The sequence below is a fragment of the Dioscorea cayenensis genome, chromosome 3 (genome assembly GCF_009730915.1).
Source record: "Dioscorea cayenensis subsp. rotundata cultivar TDr96_F1 chromosome 3, TDr96_F1_v2_PseudoChromosome.rev07_lg8_w22 25.fasta, whole genome shotgun sequence".
In the NCBI taxonomy this organism is placed as follows: Eukaryota; Viridiplantae; Streptophyta; class Magnoliopsida; order Dioscoreales; family Dioscoreaceae; genus Dioscorea; species Dioscorea cayenensis.
Genome location: NC_052473.1, coordinates 471,581 through 480,981, shown reverse-complemented (window position 1 = coordinate 480,981; position 9,401 = coordinate 471,581). Strand labels below are relative to the sequence as shown.

Sequence of the window (9,401 nt, the reverse complement as noted above, 5' to 3'; positions counted from 1 at the left end):
TTGCTCCATCCGCTCCTGCTCCTTTCTTCTTGGTGGATTTAGGGAGGTTGATCAAATATCCAGCGTCCTCTGTGAAACGGGAAGAAGGCTTTTTGGGTCTTTCACTTTTCCTGAGGCCCTTCTTTTGCCCCTGCATTTCATTATCTGAGCCCCAATGAAGCCTTGGCAACAGCTCCCGGATATTCCTCTCGAATTCATTAATCGAGCCATCTGACTCAGCATCAGCTCCCAAAGCAGCCTTATCAGTTGCTTTAGCTTCGGAACTCTCATCCCCCTCAAAAAGTAACTCATCACCACTCCGGTTCCCAGTATCACTAAGTAATGATGCTGGAATCAGGGCCCAAACCCCTGAAATAAATTGCCACAAGAATCCATCTGGCGGATCAATAGCAGGTGGAGCTGAAAAGTCCTTAAAATTTACTTCTGAAAAATCATTGGAAGAAAGATGAACCCCCCTGATATGATGGCCCTTCGGATCGTTAGGTTCCTCACCCCCTGGAGCCCACTCCACCACTAAATCTTCAATCTGCTTGGAGGATGAAGCCTTGCCCACCTGCAAGCCCACATCACTAATCAATAATGGGTCACCAATCTCTTCATCACCAGCGGGCTTTGATCTGTTGGCCGAAACCAAAGATGGTCCAGCCAAGAGAGCAAGTGGATCAACATATCCACTGTCCACTATTTGGGCCTCCGGATTATTGAATAAATCTCTCTCCTTAAGGCCCAAAATGATCGGCCCATCCGCTCTCTTATCCTGCTCCATTGGATCAGATGCTCCCTCAACATGGCTACCCATAACGTGGTCCAGCGGATCACCATTCATCTCAACCCCGAGAGACGCAACCTTAAACTGATCCCTCACCCCTTTATCCGGTTCCCTCACCTCCTTAAATTGTTCCATCCTTTCCTTAACCTGTACCTTCCCGGGATACTCAACAACCTCAGACGCTGTCGTGATGCCACGTGCCCCCTTAACCCCTTTAACCTGCTCCAGCGGTGTCACCTGACGAGAACTCCCTTGCGCGACACGTCCCAGTCCCGTACCCTGAACTCGCACCCACTTCTCTCGCATCATCGTCCGCTCGGGAGACCGAGCCCTCCGTAGACCGTCGGTCCTTCCCGACTTCACTGCACGACCGATAGGTTGACGCAAGTCCTTACCGGCCAACGGAAAGTTCCCATCGGTCTCTCCGTGGGAGCAAAGCTCGACCACTTCCGGTGATGACATAATATCCGAAACCGCCACGAACCTGACCCTCTCTGCTGGCCTCGCCAGATCGGCCTCACTGCATCGTCCTCCGGCGTGGGAGCAAGGCTCAACCACCGCCTTACCCTTCACAGTATCCATCACCCTGCTGTCCAACAGAGCATCTTTGGACGCATGCACCATCGCCCCCGCTAGGGCAACCTTTTCACCCACCTTGGTATCAAGGACATACCTCCCCAGCTCCCGCCGGAAAGTCAGCATTGCTCCACGGTCGCCAGTAAATAAAACATAGTACTTCCTCATCCCCATGTTGAATTCTATCTCCAAAGGAAGCTTGACACCGGCCCGTCGCGGACTAGCGCGAGATAAAAATATTTGTGTGGAAGCTCCACCTGCGAGAGAGCAACTAGTTCCCCTGAGTGAGCACCTCCGCAATAATGGTCCGACACCACGCATGTAAGGGCAGATTCTAGATGTGCATCCATTGGCCTTCTCCTGATGCTCTCCCCGCAGCCCCTAGCTCCGCCGACCACGGAGAGATGTTCAGCAAACACGGTCCGTCCTTAGTTGCAGCTGAGAAAGAACCCAGTTTACACAGCTCCTTGACCTCCTCTCTATTCTTCATCGGCAGCAAGAAGGAGCAATCGTTCAGAGGTGTAACAGGCCCAGCTAGCTCCCTGTTGATAATCGACGGGATTACAGCAAGCACACTAGATTCGTTTATAGATCCTTCCTTCAACGAGAGCACAACCACTCTCGCCAGTTCCTCCCTCAACTTCTCAGATTCAGGAGGAAGAGCAATAGAAATTAACGGCCTCTGCTTGGAGGGAACCTGCACCGCATCCGTCCCCCGATTCCAGTTTCGCGACCGCTAGAGCCGGGCCGGAGAGCACTGGATCGTGTCCTTTCATTTTGATCGGCGTGCAATTTTTCTTACATGCGGGCTTCTCCTCGGTTCCACAGTGCACCTCGCCGCCATATGTCCCACACACGAGCATCTCAGGCACACGACTTGGTGTCTACATTCCGACGTCTTGTGTGTGGTCCGGAAACAACGGCCACACGTGCTGTCCCGCGGCGACCTAGGACGCTTCGTTCCCGTCATCTTGCTATGCCCAACCGAGCCACCGCTGTTGGCCAAGCTGATGCCCTTCTTCACTCTACCAGCCTCTCCCGAAGACGACGAGCTGGCGGCCTGCGCGTACGTAATAACTTTCTTAGTTGGAAGCTTGCCCCTTGTAATCCCCTCGCTAGGCTGCTTTCTGGGAATCTCCTTCACCCTTCCGTCGCCACCACCACTCCCGTCGGCGACTCCCCAGAGGTTCTGCAGAAGGCTCATCCCGTCTGGTCCGATAGCTATTCATTTGCTTATGTTGGATAAGTTTTCAGTGCCGCACAAAGATAAATATTAGGCATGAGCTTCTTACTTTTCCTGAAAAGTATAATTAAAGAAAAGAAAGGGACTACTCACTGAATTTTATTATATTTAATTATTCATTATTGAGGTTCAGAGTGACCATATATAAATATATATTATATAAATGCAAACATATATGTTGTCCGAATTCGGTTCTTAAGTGAATTAAATGATGTAAAAATTGGAGGTAAATTTTGGGTCTGGATTCCTTTTGTTGGTCTAATGATAGTAAATAATAATAATATTATTATTATTATTAATAATAATAATAAAGAGGGCCAAAGCTAGACATGTTGGATATGCTTGGTGGAGATTAATATATATATATATATATATATTATTTGACAAAAGTGATAAAAATAAAAATAATATTTCTATCATGGCTGAGATATTATCTTGAATGCACTTATGAAGAAACATGCACGTGTGAATTATTGCGTTGAACAATCATTTACCTCACGGGTACATGTGAGTGGGGGTGCAATATTACCATGAATTACTTCCTCCAATGAAAATTAAAACTCTCACACAACTCTATATGTTACACGAGGACTCATATTATTATCTCTATTAAATAGCTTTGCCGTTGATATTAATGTTTTGAAAATAATATTAAAACAAATTTATCAAATTTATTTGATGCAGAAAGCTTTCTTTTTTCAATCACTAAATATGTATAAAACGAATGTTTTGACAACTTTTTGAAAAAGTATATGGAAAAATTAATTAAAAGGATTTTTTTTTTTAATCCATTCTCTATCTAGAGTATTCCCTGGGCTACTATGCTTGTAATGCAGGAATTTGTCCTATAACTTTATAAATTTGATTAATTTGATGCCAAAGATATGAAACCATTTTTTGTGGTTAGAGTTTATTATACAAATTAAAGAGTCCATGAATTTTTTTTTAAAAAAAAGCATAAATTATATACAAAAGTAAGTGTCTAGTTGCATCCATTAAAGTGTTGAGTAGGATGGGCAAAACAAGTGGTTCTAATATTTTTGTAAAATGCATGAAAAAAAAATACTTAATATCTCAACTTTTAAATTTGTGCTTTTGTTTGTCAAATGTTGAAGATAAGAATAAATCAAGTTATACAATGTGGGAAAAAAAATCGTGAAATCACAATAAACTATTGTTGTTAAAGAGTTTCAATTATAATCATAGCTTTTTAATTTGTTTGGTTGTGGTTTGTCTTGTCCTGTTGGGTTTATGTTTGTTTCTTTTTGAATTCCTATACTTGTTTTTTTCTTTATTTAATAAATTATGGTTTATCCATTAAAAACAATGAATTGCTATGATTTATATTTAGCCCTATTTAATTTTTAATTTTCTGATAAATAAGTTGATCTAAATTATCGACATATATATAATAAATATAAGCCCGGTAAAACAATTTAGGTGTTTGGTTGCCCCTATATATTTAAGAAATGTTGAAAATTCACTTGATAACAATTGATTGTGTATGTCTTAAAAGACAAAGACTATCAATAAAATAGTCATGAGATAACTATCAAGCAGCTAGTTCATCAAGATATATATATATATGCTCAAAAGTGAAAAAGAGAAATTTTCTAATTACAAGCTTTTTAAGTATCATCTTTTTTTTCTTTAGCATTTTTTTAGTATCCACTTTGTCCTTTTGATCAATCATTATTTTTAAAATAAATTCAAAAGTCCAAAATTAATCCTTCATTTTTGCCTTCTATATTGGTTATTATTATCTATTTAAGAGAATGGATAAAATTCAAAGCCATACAGGCCTTTAACTTAAAAAACATTGAAGACGTCCATTCATTTATGAGAACAACAAGACACATAACGAGCAATGCTTGCCTTCTTTTTCCAGTTATCTCTTCAAATTGAATATCTTTTGCCAAAATCACCCCTTATTTATTTTAAAAAAAATATTTTCTTATTTTTTTTAATTAACTATTTTTTTTCTATGTTTTAGTTTTTAAATTTATTCATCATTGATTTCACTACAATGTCAATGTGATATTAGAACAAGTCTATTAGCTTGTCGTAAATTAACATAAAATGTCGTAGTCCCTAAAGTACTACAGAGATTGAATGATTTTTTATTTTTATTTTTGAAAAGACGAATAAGCCACATTCATTAAAATGCACTATAAAACAACACATCCACTAGAAGTGAACAAAACAAAAACAACAATAAAAAACAGCATACAAGATGATATAAGCTCTCCCACCGTCTGAAGATGTGAAAGAGAAAAGCTCTCAGTCTCTATTATATATGGGCTCTCTCACCGGTTTTAAGGTCTACAGTTGAGTGATTTTATTGTGAAAAAAATAAAAAAGGGTAAAATTATATTTCAAAATATAATTAATTTAATAAATAAATAAATTCACAGGGACTCAAGAGTCAATTGATTGTAGACGATTTATGGTCACATTCAACTTGTACATGTGCTGATGCGTCCTTTCTTCAATTTATGTGCTTTTAAATTATTTAGAAGACTCTTCTGCCAACACTGTCTGCTTGTATTAATTGTTTGCATTGATCTGTCAAGGGATTATTATTACAATATTTGTAGATGTTGGTAACCATTAAATATCACAATAATTGATGAAAGGCCTTCAATCAACACCTTGTCCTTCCCAAAATAGGTGGTGGCCTTTTTCACCTTTTACCAATGTTGTTATTATAGTGATAGTGGAATACAAATCCTTTCTTCTTATATCATTTGTTCCTAAAAAGTCCCTAAGAAGGACTTTTATTTTACTAAATGGTAAAAATAGAGCTGATCCGCATGACAAAAATAATAGGATCGAAAGAGAAGACTTTTCACTATAATAGATAGCCCTATCTGTAATTAAACCTTATATGCTTGATTCTAAATATATTCACGGGCTTCAAAGGTAATGAATATTTGTTTATATTTATATATATACATCAATTTATTGTTTGAGTTTATAACTTTTATTTTTTTATTTTTTTTCATTTTCATGAGAGTTGAGAGATAATGACAGTAGAAGAAAAAAAAATGATTTAACCAACACTTAATTGATTATTTATGTTTCTTCTAAGTTACAAATTTAATAAATAAATAAATAAATAAATGATTTTATCTAACAAACAATGACGAATAATGTGATAACGAACATGTCAAAATATATGTGATTAATGATGGGTAATGTTATAATATGATAATGCATGCATTGAAAGCATATATCTACCAACAATATTATTAAACTTCTACAAGACTCATATACCACGTCAAAATTTAAAATAAATAAATAAATAAATTTATAATATAAATTTATTATTATTTTTTGACAAGCTTAATAAACTATTTACTATCAGTTTGTGCGCAAGATCTCAAGAAGTGATCATCTAGACCACGTACCATGCATCCTTACTTGACCACATCCACCGCATCTGCTGCTTTTTTAATTAATTTACTATTCAATAAATTATGATTACAATTGTCTCTCTCTCTCTCTCTCTCTCTCTCTCTCTCTCTCACACACACACACACACACACACACACACACACATATATATTCCTCCTTTTTTAATGATATACACACACACATATATATTCTTCCTTTTTTAATGATATACATATTGGCACCATAAGCTTGAGTGGTGAGGAGACAATCCCATGCAACGCTCAGAAAACTAACACAAAATGGTTTGTCCCAGTACACCAATTAAGCACAAAATGACCATGAAAAGGTAAAATGAAATTAAAAAAATAATAATTTTTTTAAAAATAGATTAGCAAAGTTATAAAAATCAGTTAATATTTTTAATTCCTTAAATGATCATATGCGACATATCTACAAAGACTTGTAGTATGCTGTCCATATTGTAACAAAATAAAAATCCACTCAACCCATGTCTTGTTTTGAATTGGCTGAGTTCACAGGTGGCACCTGCAGATACGTGTACATCTAAAGAGCCACTAGAAAATGATAATGTAATCCGAATAAAAATACATGAATGTCATTCTAACAATCTTTGTAGCAAGTTATCTTTGAGTATAATTTTAATAAATATTTATTTAATTAGTTATTACACTAGAAAAGAGAATGATTATTTTACTCACACAAACAAAAGCGAGAGAATTTTATTAAATTTTCAATAATTAAAGTGATACATCAACAATACTTTTATTCAAATTTTCAAAGTGAAAGGAACACTCTCCTTTACTATTATATAAGTTTATTTCTTAAGAAATTGATGGAACAAAGAGCCGACTTTGGATATCTCTTTAAATTATCATTATAATCAATAAAAAGTGAGACCAAACCGAACAGTGAAGCCGGCATCCCATTCGAAATCATCCAAAAATGCCCAAGCAAAATATGCTTTTACATTTGAGCCTTTCCTGTAACCAAAAATTTAGTTAATTATAATGACAAATAATACACTAACAAAACTTAAATGCATTTAAATTTAGCATACTTGATTGCGCTTTGTAGATATCGAAGATGTTGGTAGTAATAGAGAACCCGAACATTGTCTTCTAAGGCATCCTTAAGTGGTAAATCCTTGATATTATTATCATCAACACCTAAAAATCAAGTGAAAAATAATTAATTTGTTTGTAATTAATTTTTCTCAATCAATTTCTTAATTTCTCTTAATAAAAACTAACCATTTTCTGTGATATATATCAAAAGGGTTGTTGCATTTATCCTTGATATACAACAAAAGATTTCTTATCCCCTGGTGGGTAGACGAAGAGCCAAACCTGAAGCTGCCTGTAGTGTGATCCAACTTTTATCTCAATCAAATACTATTTAATGATCAGATAAAATAAATTAATAAATAGATACAACATCAAATATATTTCATAAATAAATCACTCACTGTAGGACCAAGAGGCTTTCCCAAACGAATACCAGTCACTGTTTTGGAGAACATCAAAATTAAGTCCATAAAGTTTGTATAGTAACAATAAAATAAAACTTATTCCCAGTAATATATATATACCCGATTGATTAGTTTGAGAATCAGTTGAGTAACTTGTGTTAACCAAGGGAATTAGTGGGAGGAACACTCTGGGGAGAAATACCAAGTGGTGTAGTAATTAAATCCAATGAAATCATATGATCCTTTGATGATTTCAGACTCTTGCTTTAAATTTTGGTAAACGATTTCCCACAATCATTCTCGTACTTGAAGGATAGTTTCCATATGCTAATTCCATGGATTAACACAAAGTTACTCCAACTGATTCTCAAACTAATCAATCAGGTATATATACATTACTGAAATAGTTTTTTATTTTTGTTGTTACTACTTACAAACTTTATGGACTTAATTTGATGTTCTCCCAAGAGAGCAGTGACTGGTATTCGTTTGAGCCTCTTGGTCTAGTGAGTGGTTATTTATGAAATATATTTACGATGTTGTATCTATTTATTAATTTATTTATCAGTCATTAAATAGTATTTGATTGAGATAAAGTTGGATCACACTACAGGCAGCTTCAGGTTGGCTCTTCGTCTACCACAGGGATGAAATCTTTTGTTGTATATCAGGATAAATACAAGCAACCCTTTGATATACTCACAGAAAATGGTTAGTTTTATTAAGAGAAATTAAGAAATTGATTGAGAAAAATTAATTACAAACAAATTAATTATTTTTCGCAGTTTTAGGTGTTGATGATAATAATATCAGGATTTACCATAAGGATGCCAGAAGACATATTCGGGTTCTCTATTACTACCAACATCTTCGATATCTACAAAGCGCAATCAAGTATGCTAAATTTAAATGCATTTAAGTTTTGTTAGTGTATTATTTGTCATTATAATTAACTAAATTTTAGTTACAGGAAAGAGCTCAAATGTAAGCATATTTTGCTTAGCATTTTTGGATGATTTCGAATGGGATGCCGGCTTCACTGTTCAGTTTGGTCTCACTTTTGATTATATTGATAATTTAAAGAGATATCCAAAGAAGTCAGCTCTTTGGTTCATCAATTTCTTGAAATAAACTTATATAGTAAGGAAGTGTTTCCTTTTCACTTTGAAATTTGAATAAGTATTGATATGTCACTTTAATTATTGAAAATTTAATAAAAATTCTCTCGCTTTGTTTGTGTAAAATAATCATTCTTTTTTCTTTCTAATGTGACAACCTGGAATTAAATAAATATTTATTAAAATTATACTCAAGATAACTTCAACTTCTGAAGATTGTTAGAATGACGTTCGTATATTTTATTCGGATTACAAAAAATTATCGTTTCTGGTGTCTTTGATGCACATGTATGGTACTTACGGGCACCATCCAATTCAAACAAGACATGGGTTGAGTGCTTTTTTTTATTATTATTTATATATGGAAAAAAAAAAGACATACAAGTCTTTGTAGATATGTATCGCATATGATCATTTAAAGGAATTAAAATATTAGCTTCAGTTTTTATAACTTTGCTAATCTATTTTTAAAAAATTATTATTTTTAATTTCATTTTACCTTTTCGCGGTCATTTTTATGTAATTAGTGTACTAGGACAAACCATTTTGTGTTAGTTTTCTGAGCGTTGCATGGGATTGTCTCTCACCTCCGGCTTATGGTGCCTATTAATAATATCATTAAAAAGGAAGAATATATGTGTGTGTGTATATCGTAAGGAGGAATATATAATAATATTAATAAATGTGTGTGTGTGTGTGTGTGTGTGTGAGAGAGAGAGAGAGAAGAGAGAGAGAGACAGTGTAATCATAATTTATTGAATAATTAAATTAATTAAAAAGCAGATGCAATTGGATGTGGTCAGAAATATG

The 9,401-nt window shown here is 35.0% G+C and overlaps 1 long non-coding RNA gene across 1 annotated transcript; it reads right to left on the bottom strand.

Moving 5' to 3' along the window:
• Window positions 1-6,897: 6,897 nt before the first annotated feature.
• LOC120257578 lies at window positions 6,898-7,280 on the bottom strand. Its single transcript, XR_005535729.1, has 3 exons — window positions 7,256-7,280; window positions 7,063-7,171; window positions 6,898-6,985 (listed from the first exon to the last, which is right to left on the bottom strand). It is a non-coding gene; the product is annotated as an uncharacterized LOC120257578 (long non-coding RNA).
• Between the last annotated feature and the right edge of the window lie 2,121 nt (window positions 7,281-9,401).